Raw genomic sequence first — 17,369 nt, 5'->3', positions numbered from 1 at the left:
GTAGAATAAAAAAGAACAGTATAGTACATCTACTTCAGTTTGACTTTGTTAAAGTAATTTAAACTAGTACTGCTTAAAAAATAGTTTTTTGTACTTTGTTTTAATGTTTGATTATGCTTTTAGTTTGCTAATTATGTTTTCAGCAGTTTAAGTTTTAATAATAAATGAAGTAGTTGTCTTATTAATTTAAAGCATAATTTAGGGGGATAATAACTTTATACAAAAAACAATTAAAATATATCAGCCAATTTGTAGAGATAAAGACTAAACTACGTAAAAGAGATCAAAATATAAGATTAATATTATTTAGTATTTTTAACTTGAATATTATGTACCTAAGAAAAAGTAAAACTATGTTTAAAATAATTTACTTATCAAGACAGTTGTGTTTTAATGCTAAACTTATATTGCTATTTGAGTAAATGTTTGCTATTTTTAAATTAACTTTTTATTTAAGTTTAGATTCTTTTAGAATAAAATTTTAATGAAGGTATAATAAATTTAATGTTAGATTAATTTATTTTTGAATAGTTTTATTAAAATTAAGCCTTTATAAAAACAATTAAAGTAAAGTCAGAAAAACGCTTAGATTTTTAAAATTAATTGTAAATATTACATTCAACAAAATTTATAAAGTTAGAACTTTCAATATATAGCTTTAAAATTAAAAAAATATTTGTTTGTCGTATAAAAATATCATACTAAATGAGCCTAAGCATAAAAACAGTTATACATACAACTATCACCTAATAAGAAACAAAACAAATAACCAAATATTTTACTAAGCATCTCTGTTTTTAAAACAACTTAAAACAAAAATTACTTCTTTACAAAGATAAGTCAATTTCTAGTTAAAGATTAAAAAAATAGAGTGAATTTGCTATTTAATTTTTTAAACTATTAATAAATTAAGATGCTTTCATAGATATGTGCTTTTCTTACTAATAATGATAATTTAGTTTTACAATTAGAATTTATAAAAATGTAAAGTTGGTTTATTATTAAAATTTTGTAAACTACTGATAAATTAAGACTACTATTGCGGATATGTGCTTTTCGTACTTATAAAGATAAGTTATTTTTATAATTAATAACTTAAGAAAACTAAATTTACTATTTAGATTTTGTAAGGCAGTAATAAATTAATATTGCTATCGTAGGTTTGATGTTCTCAGTAGATAATATCCAAAACCCATTCTAGTTAAATTTGACATAATAGTTGCTACCAAACTAAAAACTTAAAGCTTAAACATTATGAAATAGTAAGAACTTTATTTTTTAATATTGTATTTTTTTTATATTCTAAAACTTGGTTTTTTATCAAATTTTAAAGTTTAGTTTAATTTAGATTATGTGTAAGCAATTAAGAACAAATTCTATTCATAAAAAAAAAGTTCTCAATTAGTAGTGTTTTTTATTCAGTATATTCTAATAGTATATACAGACTAATCAATCAGTTTTTAAATATTGACGTGTTCAGTGCAGGTTTGTTTTATGATTGTTCTAGAGAGTAGTTAATATATAAAACAGGGTACCTGTAATTTTAGTTCTTGTGGTATTCTAACTAATTCTATCTTTGATCCTTGAATTTTAGTTTGCCGATCCCTTTTGTAAGTTTAAAGGTTTTGAAGGTCACTGACATCATCACTTACTGCTGCTAAAACTAAATGGTTTAGTAAAAATGAGTTTGTGTCAAAATATCGATTGTTCTGCCTCTCAGAATAAAACTTAAAACAAGTGTTTGTGCAGTTATTTGACAATAGCAGTTTTTAAAACTAAATAGGATGTTTAAGTCAATGATGTATTTTACATGCTAGGCAATAACGGCTGTATGCTTTGCAATGTAGGCTGTATCCAAAGATTTACTTTTTTTGATTTAAGTGTCCAAATATTGATAAATTTTAACTTTAATAGAGACTGGGAGTCACTTATTTGAGAGGACTTGAATTGCTATAATATGTTTTACATTCATAGTATTAGATGTTAATAAACTTAACCTAAATAATTACTGATTATACTGCATCATACTTAATGTTACTCTTTACAAACTAGGCATAACAAATTGAGTCAAAATACTGTATCAAAAGAGCTAGGCACAAAATAATAATAAAAAACTTTATTTTGGAATATATCTAGAATTTAATTCAAGATGTACAAAAAAAATATCTAAGAAACATTTGTTTCAAGACGTGTTTAATATGATTTAATAGCTAACTAATAGAATTTTTCGAAACAAGACACTTTTAAGAAAAAAATTGTTTAGAAAGGAACCATACAATAAATAACAACTAATCATAATTATTTACAACTTTAAATTTACATGTTTACACTTGCGATGGCAGCTAGTTAGGGCTCCAATGCCTCTTTATACAAAAACTGTTGTTGATAGGTACCTCATGAAAGTTTTCATCATTATTTTGTGATGTCACTTCATAATAATCATGAGAAATGCACTTCTATTGTTGTTTTTTATTCTCTTTGGCGAGTGTTCTCTTCAAGGTTTCAATGAACACGAAATAGATGAAATTTTACTTAGAAAAAAGAATTTACTTAGAATTTATTAAAAAAAAACGATTTATCAGGTGTGATTTGATATCCGTCATAAATTCATAAAAACTTTTGTTTCCAATCTGTAAGAACTACTCTATAACTATCTCGCACTCAGTCTAAGATCAACTAAGAATCAACTCAGAACTAGTACAAATTAGGCTTCTGTTGAGACTGCCACACCTGTTACGGAGGCTCTTTTAAGGGATACCGCAGATGAAAGTTAATAGCTATATAATAGGTAATAGCTACTTAATAACTGACCTCATAAATTTATATTAAGTAAATATAGAAACTAGCTCAATTTAAAAAAAAATCTTCTAAGTATATTAGATTATACACTAACTATAGTTAACTTCACGGTAAGAATTGTTATTTTCGTTAACATCAATGTTTTTTGAACTATTGTATAATATTTATATAAAAACTTGGTTGATTAAACTTAGTATTATCACATTGCAACGTCAACTACTACATATGTAGAACTTTTAACAGTTTAGCTTTAAATATCAGCTTTGTTTATGCTAACTAGTTTTATCTTAGGCTTGGGGTGATTATACTTTTTAACTTAAACTACATATTTTCTGCTTTCTTTGAGTGAGTTTGTAAAATTCAGTCTTCTTCACATGTTAGAAGTAGTTTCCCTTTTTAGGATTAATAATATTCTGGACATGACGTTAAAATGTTTTGGTGTACAACTCCATAACTAAAAGGTTTTTTTGTACATCAGGTCTTTGTACCAAACTTTTTAAGTTAATTTTGTCGTTCAATAAACAATATTAATCAAAGCAGTTTGCTTTCGTTTCTTTAAATGGTTAACGCTTAAACCAATTTAAGTTGTGAATCGGTTCTAAATTACCCATTTTATTTTAAAATTTTGCAACAAATTAAAATGAGATAAGTTTATACTTAAGGTAAATTAACAAGTTCTGTAACCTTTTATTTTTTGTAAAACAATGCAACTAAAATTTGAAAGTCTAAGCGGATTACATAACATAATTAATTTAGAGTTTATTAATGACAATTTGAACTATTTCAGCAATTAAATTTATAGTTTAAATTTAATATTTAAGATGTTGCAGTTTAAGTGATATGCTACACATATCATATTAAACAAGTTATAATATGATATGTAACTTAATAAGGGAAAGGTTTTAGACATAATGCATAAAGATTATTAGTTTTACTAACAGCTTATATAGAAAGGTATTGTTTGTTGAAAACAAACTAGTATTCTGTTACATCCCTGTTGGAACCCTGTTTTAAAAAAGTTATAATTTTTAATCTTAAAAAAGTTTTGAGGAAAAAAGGCAATAAGACTTTTTTAACATATTTTAAATATTAAAAATGTTCTCTCGTGTAATAATTTAAAATATTGATCTACTTGATCAATAACTATAGATCCAGTAGATAGTATCATTTAGTTAAAAATGTAAGAATTTTTCTTAAATATGCCTAAGAACTTTTATATTTTTTAATCTCTATCATAAACACCGGAATATTTAGCTTAAACTTTAAATTTTCTGTTAATATTTTGTGTAATTTTCAAAACTCCTCCCACATATTCCCTAGACCTTTTTTTCAAGCATCTGCGAAGACCACTGCTCTAGAACTTTCTTTAAAGTAAGTTCAGTAATATACACGGTTCCTAGTATTTGGATCCGGGTCAAGATACTTGTTAAAGTTTCGTGACCAGGACTTGTCCGGATCTTGTTTTTGAATTACTATCCTGTTGAACCTGTTTTGAAAAAAGGAATTTTTGGTCGAATCCGGATACTGGATCTGTAAGATGTCGAACGTAAATCTGAAAATGCTAGTTTTAAAACAAATTTCTGGAAGAATCAAAAGTAATATAAAACACTTAAGCTTTATCGAAAAAGATGTCTAAAGCTTAAGTCTTTGTTTTAAATATACTAACGTCAAATGTATGTACAATTTTACGTTTTACACCAACATTTCATAAAAGACGACACAACATATAAAAGTAAATATTTATTAAGTCAAATTAAAAAGTTAAAAATCTTAAAATTCTTATATGAGACTTAAAAACAGCATAGTTGTACAAAAACCTATTTTTTATTATAGTAAGTTACTTTGGTTTTTTAAAGCTTAAGTACTTGTCTGGATATTTGAAAAGTATGTATTTAGTTTCAAAACTAAATTTATAGCTAATTACTTAAACAATTAATTATTCTTAGAACTTTTATTACAAGTTATTCTTTGTCTAGTTATAACGTATATTTCGAGAAAATACACTATTGTTATTTTTTATTTACGTAAAACTTAAGCTTTTCGAAATAGATAGAAGTATAGAGTAGCGATTCTTAAACTGGGGTAAACTTAACCCTGGAGGAAAATTCCCTTGTTTTAGTGGGTAAACTTTCTATATTACAGGTTATGTAAATTAATGTTTATTAAGTTATTTTTTATTTAAAGTTTAACTTTTATCTGTAATTTTTTTTTAACTTAAATAAACTCTTTATAGTTTCTTATATTTAATAAGCTTACAGTTCATATAAAATACTCCTTTTCTCAAAATTTAACACTATTTTGTATATTTAGGGTAAATTTGGTAATACCCTTTTAAAAAGTGGTATAACACAAAAAAAGGTTAAGAACCACTTGTATAGAGTGTAAAAACAAACGATATTAATCATTTAATGTGTTGTGTTGTAATTCATTACTAAGTAGATCTATTAACTTGTTAGTATTTACATATTACATCATGTAGAAACAGCATGTAAAGAAAAATTAAAAAGAAAGTTGATGCTTTTTAAGAGAGGAAAGCTATTTGAAACTGTTGTATTGTACTTTGATACGTCATTTAAAATGTTTTATTAAAGTTATGTTAGTAAGTAATCAAAAAAAAAACTATTTAGCTATTATCATAAAATATTTTCAAATTAAAATACTTTAACTTGAAAAATCAATTTTACCTAACTCAAAATGAATTCAGATTATTTGATTTGTTTTTTAAAATATTATACTAGCTATTATTTTTTTTAAGTTACCTAAAACATTTTTATAGTTAGTTTAATTAGTGGTTGCATTATGTGAACACCCATTAACATAAATTTTCTAGTTTTAAATTATTTAATCAGTTTTATTTTCAAGTGTTATATCTCAAAAACATTGAAACATTAAAATGTTTTTTATAGTATCGTTTTTTTTTTTTTGATAATTAAGACATTTTGAGCATTACTACAACTAAATTAAAATTATTGTCAAATAATATATACTTCCCATGAGTGAAGTTATGCGCGAAGTATGTATAAAATATTACAATTTAAACTCTTAAAAAATATTTAAGAAACCATATCTAGAACAGTAATATATATATATATATATATATATATATATATTAATAAATTTGGTTGTAGATTAATTTAATGACATTAAGATAGTATAAAACAAAAAAACCAAAACTTATATAAAGAACGTTTCAAATATTACAAAAATTTATTGAATTTTAAAAATTAGGTTGTAGATTTGTTTGATAAGATTTTAAATAGTAAAAAAAACAGAAAGAAAAAAATATAAAAATCTTTTTAAATATTACAGGAAATTTTTATATTTTAAAAGTTCTTTTAGACATATCTTAAACTTTCTTTATTTTGCGAAAAATACAAAATGATTGTATATATTAACAAGACCTACATAATTGGTTTATTTATCAAAATATATTACTGTTTGAGTTATGACCCTTTAAACATTTTTTAAGTGTTTGAATTGTCTGAATAAAATAGTCAAGCATCAAAAATATGAACCTTATTTCGTCAAAATAAACAATGTACTTTCGTATATCTAGATAGTGTGGGTTTTTTTAATTTGCACTAGTACTACTTTACATTAGTAATCACTTTTTACAGGTGTTATTTTTCATAGATTCCATTTCTACATAGTTTGTTTTACAATTCTTACTTCTGTATAAGAACTATGTTTTTATTATTTATATAAGACATTTTTTAATACTCAAAAATCATTTTGTTCACAAAGAAAAACAAAGTATTGCCCCCTTTATTCATAAATATAAATATAGAAAGCTTCTCTTTATGTCCGGCCATATTTAAAGGATATATTTTGTTGTTCAGCCTCTTTTGGGTGCTAATTGAATGAATGAATACAGTACAAAAAACAAATAAAAAAACTTTATAACAGTAAAATACATTAAAACAGTAATTTGTTAGCATTACAGTATATTAAAGAATAAATTAAAAGCACACCAGTTAATTTATATATAAGAAAACTTGTTTTATTTGTACAAAATATTAACAGTTGAAAAAAAAGTTTTGTACAGAATTTATTAACTAAAAAGTATGAATACAAAAATAATCTGTACTAATAAATTAAAAAAACAGGATTTAAAAAAATGGCAATCTCGCAATTTAGAACTGATTTTAGCTATCAGGGGCGTTAACTAGTAAGTATAAACTCATAATAGCCAACCAAACAAACAAAATATATTAGTTTGTATTTTTTATAAACATAACTAATATCGTAATATAATTTAATTAATTTGAAAAAACTGTGTTATTTTAATGCAGTGTTTTCATACTTAATAACATGTCTATAGTACATAAATATATTAACAAAAAACATGTTAATTGAACACGTTTAAAAAACAGACGCTCAAAATTATTTTAAAAGAACATTATGTTCAGTAAGAACTTTTGGTAATCTAGCTGCACATTTGAGTTTAAAGAACTAAAAACTTAAAATAACATTTAGTTTACATCCAAAATAAAATATTCTTTTGATTTTTCTATTAACAAACTTATTTAAAAACTATTAAGTCAAAAATTTTAGTTTGGAAAAGTATAGAAGAAAAAATATGAGCTTTTACCAAGTCAGTATAAAAAAGGTTAACAAAAAAGCAAAATTATGTATTTTAAGCAAAATGCTTTTCTAAAACTAGATTATATTAACTCTCGAAGATCAATTAATAGAAACAATAAGAACTCTTGAACTAAAAAAATTTAAATACATATTTCTTTAAACTACTAAGGTCGAAATCCAGTTTGTTAAGTTATTATGCTTTTTCTGATAATATTTATAAACCAAAAGAGTTTTCAGTTAAAGACAATTTTGTTATTTATAACCAACTTTAAGCAAAACTACTTTGTGATCTGGTCGAAGCAGTAAACTTAACTACATTATTAATCATAAAAAAAAATTCTCTTTAGTGAATAACCATTTTAATTTAGTCACATTTTGTTTTGAAGTGCATCATGGTGTCAGTTTAACATTGTATAGAATTCTAACTAAATTTTAGTTAACAAAAGCAACTGTATAATATTGTTTGAAGTTCGGTTAAAATGTTTTCATTGTTAATATAAGAAAAAAAGCTAATCACTAACTTGTTTTTAACTTCCGTTAAATAGGTCTTAAAAACTTAAGATTTGTTTAAACTTTCTCTAGTATTACATTTACTTAATTCATGATGATTAAAAAGAATTTTATTTTAATTGTTCAAAGTTATTTAGTTAAGCTAGTTTAAAAGACTTTCTATTTCGTAATAAAAAACTTTTTTATTTTAAAAGTTTTATTGCAAAATATAAACAAATTTTAAAAAAAATGTTAACGGTAAATTTCTTTATTAATACACCGAAGACAACAAAATATAAAATCGCCCATAATAACTGGTCCTGGAAACTGGTGCATGAAAAAACCTTTCGATTATCGAGTCGCACACCACTGATACATTTTAACGTCTGTTCAGGACTTTCAATAAATATACTTAACAAATATGCGATTTCAAATCTGTTTGAACTACATAGTCTGTTAAAAAAAATATAAATGAATATTTTATAAGTTAAAGTAAAATTTTAAAAATTATTTAGTGTTTAGAATTCTTTGCTTACGGAAAACCCGCTTTTACTAAAAAATTAATACTATAAGCTTGTTTCCGTGGTTTCAGCAACTTTTTATCTTTTAAATCAAAAAAAAAAAAAAGAAACAACATTTAAAATAAAAGAAATATGAGGGATTTCATGTTCAGAAAAGAATAATTTTAGTAAAACGTACATGGATCATGTCTTACAAAAAAACAGTTTAGATAAATAAAAAAAGCGTCGGCCATTTAAAATAGTTATAATGAAGTGAACTAATATTATATATTTTTATTTTAAGAAATTAATACAGAGATCTTAACTACTGGAGGAGAAATAATAAATTTATTCTTTCAAAATTTTTTTTTACAAACTAAGTTTTGGTCAAAGACTATTTTAATTTAATTATTTAAATGCTATTTTCCATGACTTTCACATATCTTTTTTAGATTTATTTAAGCACTATTGAGGTCTTTGACCGAAACGTAGTTTGTAAAATAAATTTTCGAAAGAATAAATACATGAAGTGTATTAAAATTAGTTGCTACAGTTTTTTTTTTATAGCTACAGTGACCATAAGAAAATTGAAGTTTACTAAAACTTACAATCTTGTTTGTATATATTGGAATGTTTGTATATATTATTAAAATATAGAAATTAAAAACAAAACAACAATCCTTGAGCACACAGCAAACGAAGAATATTAAAAAAAAATTACATATTTTGGCTAAAACATCCGTTTAGGTAAAAATTCCAAAATTTTTTTTAAGGGACCAAAGTCTTTTCAGCTTTAAAACTCCCAGTCTCAAAAATGAAAAAATTTGCAAATTTTTTGAATGATTAAATTCACATACTTAAATCCTTGACAACCAACTTTTTTACATGATTTTAAGTGCTGACAATTTTCAAGGCACGTTGTTCACAAGTAAATGAAATATGGACACATTTCAGTTTGCTTTAAAGTGAGCCTACTTTATAAAAAAAACAAAGGCAGCTTTTTTGTCATTTTTTGTTTTGACCGAGCAACAATAACCAAATAATAATAATACACAATACGCTAAAAGAATAAAAACTATGACTTAAGATATTAGTTTATGACTACATTTATTTCATATTGTTGAATTTTTATTATTTAAAAGTTTTTGAAGATTAAGTTAAAGTTGAGGCCGCATTTTACCTACCTCTGATTAAAACCATGAATTACAAATTATATGGAATTTTTAGAACAAAAGCTTTTAAGCCAATGCTAATAAAAGTTTGAAGCTAATAAACGTTTGATAAGATGATTATTAGTATTAATCAATTTTTTATCATTATAATGATTTATTACCAAATTATTACTTTTTTATTAGTAAACAGTTTGATACAGTAAAAATTTTCTAATTTATTTTTAAGCTGTACAATAGTTTATGAAATACTTTATTACATCTTATAACAATATATTTTAGCGAGATACAGCATAAACATTTCAACTTAAGAACTGATTAGGGTAGTTGCTAGCAGACGACTGCGTCGAATGGAAATCTACTATACACAAAAGACTTAAAGATAGATAAAAACAATATACTATATATAACTGGTTTTACTGCAGTTTTTTGTTTTATAGCTTTATCATTCTACGCACAATACGCATTGCTGAATTCGGCAGATAGCAGTTTTATTATATTTACTCCTATTGCTGCACTATACAAACACTAATTGCAAGTATATGTTTTCAATATTATAAAAACAAGGAAAGTTTGACTAAAGTTAATGTTTAAATCACAATTCAAAGCTTTAAAACAAATAGAAATACTTTAATAACTTCAAATTTAATTCTTAAGTCTATCTATAAGAAACATTCAACTTAGCTAAAAAATATTTTTATAACTAAAAAAAGTCTTAAGTAAGTATTTTTATAATAAACATAATTTAACTTTAAAACAACCTTTTTGTTTAAATATAATGACATTAAAATATATAGTTTGAATTCTTTTGATAAAATGCAGACTGAAGGAGTTCTTTAATAGCGAACATTGTCAATTCACAGCAAGTATTTCAGTTTGTACCTAATATTTGTTATAAGTTAAGAATACAAAGACAAATAGTCGTTAAATTTTTATTTAGACCTTATTTTTGCAAATAATTAAATACTAAAGTAAATTTGAAGCTTAGGATTTTTAGGAAATGATTAATAATGTAAAACCAGTAGATAAAATTTAAATTTAAAAGTAACTCGTCGTTAATTCAACTTTAAATAGTAGCAACGAAACAACGAAATGCATAAACTAAAACAATCATAAATTTTGACACATTAATCAACTTTAACTAAACCCTTTTGTTGGTTTGGTTCTTAATCCGACACATTTCAAGTGGAACCTGCTTCGGCACTTCTCAATTCCGCACTAAATCTAAAAAAATTGTTTACGTTTTTAAAAAAATAATATTTTTCGGTTTTTATACTTGATAAAAATATATGTTCTGATAAATTCAAAGCATAAACAATCGTTTAAGACTATTTTTGTTTAAATTGGTCGAGAAGTGTGAACGTGATTAGTTTAAAAAAAAATGTCCGCTTTTATAAAGAAAAACTAGTAAAAAAATGCTTAATTTTGTAATGGAAAAAAATAATACTTTTCGGTTTTTATGCTTGATAAAATTAAATGTTCTAATAATTACACAGCATAAACTATCGTTTAAAACTTTTGTGTTTAAATTGGTCGAAAACTGTGAACGTGATTGCTTTTCAAAAATACATGTCCGCTTTTTTAGGGAAAAAATAGTAAAACAATGACTTAATTTGTGACAAAAAAATGCTTTGTTTTGTGGTAGAAAAAAATAATATCTTTCGGCGTTTATACTTGATAAAAATAAATGTTCTGATAATTACAAATCATAAACTGTTGTTTAAGACTTTTTGTGTTTAAATTAGTTGAGAACAGTGAATGTGATTGACTTTTTGAGTTTTCAAAACTTTCAAAAACCATGTTTTTAGATTACTTTTTCATTTTTGAGGCTGATAAGACTGCAGTTTTTTATGAAGCTCAAGTCGAAAATTCAAACCCCAATTAAATAGGTTTTTTTTTTTAAATTAAAGACAAAATAGTGTTCTCTGGAATTTAATTAAAATCTTAGTTATCTTTAAAGATAAGGAAAATAATTGGATCTATAGTTTAGACAGTTCTTAAAAATTACAAATAATGCCAATTGGCCAAGTTAATGATTATTAAGTTGAGTACTTAAGATTTAGTTTTAACAAGGTTTTAGTACATCACTATAAACTCACCAGTATTTCTTCAATTAAATTAAAAGATTATTTACTAAAACTTTTGTTAAGTTTACTTTTAATTTCAAAGGGGCAGGTGGAATTACATGTGATGTAATTTACTTGTAAAACAATATTTTTTTGTAGAGGGAAAAGTAAGGCTGATGTTTCTCTGCTAAAAAAAACTTTAAATGGAATATGAGTAGTAAATTATATATATATATATATATATATGTTTTTAAGGTAGAAAAAATCAGAACTAAGTCTCCCCTCTGCAATGATAAACGTTTTCTGAAGATCAAGTGAGTGAATTTGGGCTCATCATGTGTTATTCCGCCTGCTAATCTTTAAATTTATCATAAAAAGTTAACCAATTAACTGAAAAACAAAATTAAATCTATACAAAAACAAAAAAAAAGCAGAACTTTTATTTTATTTAGCCAAAACAAAAATAAAAACTAATCTTAACCCATCCTAACCCTTAGTTGAAAAAACCCCTGGTGACATGTCATTTGGCAAACATTCACGAGGTTAAAATCTTAACATTAAAAACCACATAGTTTGAAAAATCTGAAGCTCAAATCTCAAAACAAGTGTTCACTAGTGCTACAATTAAAAACACATCAACAATCCAATTATGTGATTACTTACTACCACCAGTGTGAATTTGAATAAAAATAAAGTGTTAATGAACTTCAACAACTTTAAGCTTATTATGCTTTCTTTTTGTAAACTTATAAAAGGTTTTAAAAAATATTTAAGTTGCCACACAATCAGGATCCTCAGGAGAACTCAAGATATTTCAACATCTTTTTTTAAACTCTAGTTAACTTGGGACAATTTTGTTTTTTAGAAAAAGCTTATGATAGTTTTATATTTCTTTATTATTTTAAAGTTAAACTTTTTTATAGATTTTGAATGACATTTATTTAATTATTTTAGTTTTAACATTTTTTTATTTCTTTTTTAAGGATTGATATCAAATCTGGACACTTGAGGTTACTCAGTACAGTTTATTTGGCTTATAGAGTAGTTAACCTTTTTATGACTAAAAACACAGTTGCCACTAAACTTGGAATTCTGGAAAAACCTAGAAATTGACAGTTTAGACTAAAAAACCTGGAATTTTATACAATTTTTACATGTCAAGTAGTAAAGTTTTGGTTTGACACAAAAAATCTGTCATAAAGATAAAAGTTTTTTATCATTGTCAAATTTTTTTATTAAAAAACACATTTAAAATAGCTTAAATATATCTTTTCAATGTTGTTATACCTTTTAACCTTAACTTGAATGAAAACTAAAATTAGATCTAAAAGCTTGTACCTTCAAAATACATGAAAAATTTCTTAAAAACCAGTGGCAACCCTCTAAAAATAAAGTTTTTATAATATATTTATCATAGTTAAGTTTATTTTTTAGCAGACATTTGGTGATTAAAAAAAAAAGGTTAAGGCCATAGGGGGGATAAGTTTAGTCAAGTATTTAGTTAGTAATAAGAAGTTTATCTTATTTTATATAGTTTTTACTAAGCTTCAATTTGCTTTTTACCAATTCAAAAAATTCTAATTAGTTTTTGAGATATGACCGGTCAAAGCGACACATAATAGGTTCCCTATGGTGAGGGAAAACTTAAACAGCAAAAAAAAGAACATTTTGTTTAAAATCTTACTCCTTCTACATTTTTCAAGCAATCTTCTTCAAATTTTAACAGTCTAACCTTTATACAATAACACAAAAACGTTACTTCAGACTTTAAACAGTTTTGACTAAAAATACCTTTAAAAAAGAAAAGACTCCTTTTTTAAAGTTTTTGTAATAAAATTTATTTTTTTAGTTAGTAAAATTCATAAGTAAGGTTACTTTCTTATAATGTAAGAAACATTTCCTGAAAATTTGAAGAAGATTACTTGAAAAATGAAGGAGTAGATAGATTTTTAGTGATTTTAAAGATTTTCAAAAAAAATTGACCCAAAAAAAATTGTGGTTCATAGTTTGTATCAGAAACTTTTTACCAAAAATAAAATATCTCAAAAGTTGATCGATACTTTTGAATTTAATTAAAACTTCATAAAAACTGACTTGTAGTTTGTACTTTAACCTTTCAAATAAAAGTCAAAGTTATGTTTTGTAAAAAACTCCCCTCCTCTATGGCCTTAATAACTTATTAAAGCTAATAAATATTTTATAATGAACTCTTATGAATTAAAATTTTTCATTTTTTATGTTTTGTAAAGTTTATATTAAGGTTATGTTTACATTATTTATATTCCAGAGAACTCATTTCACTAGGATCTTTTGTTTATGTAAAATATCTTTTTGTTTATGTAAAATGTCTTACTTAGTAAAAACACTTTGCTTGGGTTAATTTGAAAAAGTGATATTCCAACTAAGTTAGAACAACACAAAATATTTGGACAAAATGGTCTATTTATCAGTACACACTTATTTACAAAGTCATTTTTTAGCATGAATTTAAAGTCAAATTCTTGCAGTTTTGATTTGTAAAAATATGATGCAAAGTTTTATAAAAATTTTGTAATATTGACCCTTTGAGGGCCTTTCACTTTGCTTGCTGGGCGGTCATTTTCATTCAATTTAATAAAAAATGATCCTGGGCCGGTCATATTCACTCTTTGGGCCCTGCTGAGCCGTACATTGCCCACCTCTACTCTATAGCAATAAATGTTTTTTCAAGGTCAAACAAGCAATTTTCATAACCTGTAATTCTACCTGCTCTTTTAAAATTAACTTAAAGTAACCAAAAAAGTAAAAACTATATGTTTAATCTAAAAAAAAAACCCTTGGTGACACATCATTTGGCAAACACTAATAAGATTAAAATCTCAAAACTTGAAACCACAAGATGTAAGAAAATCATAAAGCTCAAATCCCCCAAGCAAGTATTTGCCAACTCTACAACAAAAAATACATCAAGGATCTAATTGTGTGGTCACAAGTAATTTCAATATTTAGATATTAAGGCCATAGGGGGTAAATCATGTTTTTTACAAGTTGATCTTATTTTATAGGGTTTTTTCTAAGCTTCAAGATGCTTTTTATCAATTTAAAAAATTCCAATTATTTTTTGAGATATGACCAGTCAAAGTTGGGTCGCATAATAGGCTCCCTATAGGAAGGCAAAACTAAAACAGAAACAAAAGTATATTTTATTTAAAATCTATCTCCTTCTACATTTTTTTAACAATCTTCTTCAAACTTTCACATTCTAATCTTTATACAATAACAAAAAAACATTATTTTGGAATTAAAAAAAATTTTTGTATAAATAATATTTTTTCAAAAAAAAAACAATTTTTTTTTAAATTTTTTTGATAGTGTTTTTATTTTTTAAAATTATTCAACTTCACAAATAAAAGTTCTTCCTTTTAATATAAGGAACATTTCCTGAAAGTTTGAAGAACGCTTGAAAGATTTTTAGTGAATTTTAAAACATCCAAGAAAATGGACCTAAAAAAACTTGCATACATACTTTGTATCGGAAACTTTATACAAAAAAAAATATCTCAAAAGTTAAATGATATTTTTAAATTCCATAAAAACTGGCTTTTAGTTTTGATCTAAAGCTTTCATATAAAAGCCAAAGTTAACTTTTGTAAAAAATAATGTTGGACCCCCTCTCCCCTATGGCCTTAAAATATTCAATAAAAGTAAATAAATAAATTTTATTTTCAATGAAAAACCCTTTGTGGCATGTCATTTGGATAACTTTAACAAAATTAACTAGTAAAATCATTAAGTAAAAAAAATTTTAAAGTTTAATCAAGCTATATGATCACTGCCACTAAAGTGAAGCAAAAATCAGCTGATATAACCAAAAAAGCATCAGTAAAAAATCATTCACCTAAAACACAAAATTTTGAAATATTACTTACTGGGGGGCCACTATACCCGTAATCCTTGAAAAACTTTGAATTTGAGAAATCTAAATAACCTGGAAAAGCCTGAAATTTTAAAACAGTAGACACATACACTAAATAAAAATAAAATTAATACTTAGTACTTCAAAAACCTGGAAGAAATTCAGAAAAGTTTGAAGAAATTTCTGAAAAGCCAATGGCCACCCTGTATATGGATTACAAACTTTCAATAAATTAAATAATAAACATTTGTAAGGAAAACAATAAATAAAAGTAAATTAGACAAACTTATCACTCATCTGGAAATTTTTAGTCATGAACAAGTTATTCTCTAAATTTTAAACTAAATTTAATAACATATGCAGTATGTATGTTTAAATTTGATAAGATTTTATGAAAACATCAGACAACTTTTAAGTTTTCTGTAGTTACAACATTAGTTTAAATAATCATACTGTCTAAGTTATTAAAATTCATACTTTATAGCAATTATCGAAAAAAATCTTAATGTAAAACTTAAACCATAGTTGAAGTTTACAAGCTTATAACTAAAAGCTTAATTTCTCAAGAAAGTCAGCTTAGTTATTTAAAAATTTTGTGTATTTTCGATGCTTAAAATAAAATGTGTAAATTTATTTTGCAAAGTATGAAATATTAAAAAAAATTCAGATTTGATTTACTATCAGTTTACAAATCAACTACTCATACTTAAGCAGACTAGTATTTATGAAAAACAAAGTTTGTTAGAGTAAAAACATCTATCACAAACATTTTCATATACACAAAGTTTATTTTAAGTTTAGATAGTCCGGGCTAAATTAAATATGAAATAAAAATATTTTACTTGTTTATTAAAACACTTATATTTAAACTAAACTTTAGTACTTATTTTTGGCTTGAATTTGAAGCTACCTTAAATGTGTTCTATCATACAGTATTCTAATGAATTGTACTATCAACTATATAAAACAAATATTATTGTTTAATTGTACTTTTAGCAGTTTTAGTTTAAGATACTTATTATCTAAGAAAAGTTTACAAAAATGTTGAAAGTACCATATAATTCATTAATTTTTATAACTTTTTTACCCTTAAAACTACTCATATGTACTGAACCACTATATAAGTAGTTCTACCAGAAATACTCACTTTATCTACCAGAAACAACTACAAAGACTTAAAATCATACCAAATTTAACTTCATGCTCAAAAAATAATTGATGTTTTGCAATTTAACTTTTTTTGTTTTAAGTAATTGCAACATTTTTAATCTATATATTAAAGTTTTTGTATAAGTTTGCTATTGTTAAAGGTATACTCACCATTTCCCTACCATTAAGAAAAATTCTCTCTTTCCATTTTATTGATTTTTTTCTTTATTTGCTGTTGTTTTTTAATTTGACTGTACCCCTAACCCTTGGTTGGTAACGCTTCTTGGGTTTGATTTGATGGAACTAAGCGCTTCCCAATATTGGTACATGTCATTGCTTTTGCAAAGTTAAAAAAGGCAGAACTACTAATCATATTTTCAACCCTCTCTATCATCTGGTTAATAATCTAAATCAGTTGTTCGATTGTTCCTAATTCCATATTATCTGCTATGCAGTAAATCAATTAAATATGTAAGATGTCAAGACACTTCTTTACAAAACTTAGTATTCAAAGTTTTGTGAAAGCTTAAAAAATTAACTAAAAGTTTTAAATAATATAAAACTCAAAATCAAGTTTTGAAATATAGTAACATTTGTAAAAATAAATTTTTCATTGACCATATTTTATCATTGTTATATTTATTGGAATTTAACTTCAGCTACAAACCTTATATTTTTAGAAAACATTCTCTAAGTAGTTTAAATGTTTCAAGTTTTC

The sequence above is a fragment of the Thalia democratica genome, chromosome 3 (genome assembly GCF_965202585.1).
Source record: "Thalia democratica chromosome 3, ktThaDemo2.hap1.1, whole genome shotgun sequence".
Taxonomy (NCBI): Eukaryota; Metazoa; Chordata; class Thaliacea; order Salpida; family Salpidae; genus Thalia; species Thalia democratica.
This window is presented reverse-complemented; position numbering follows the sequence as displayed.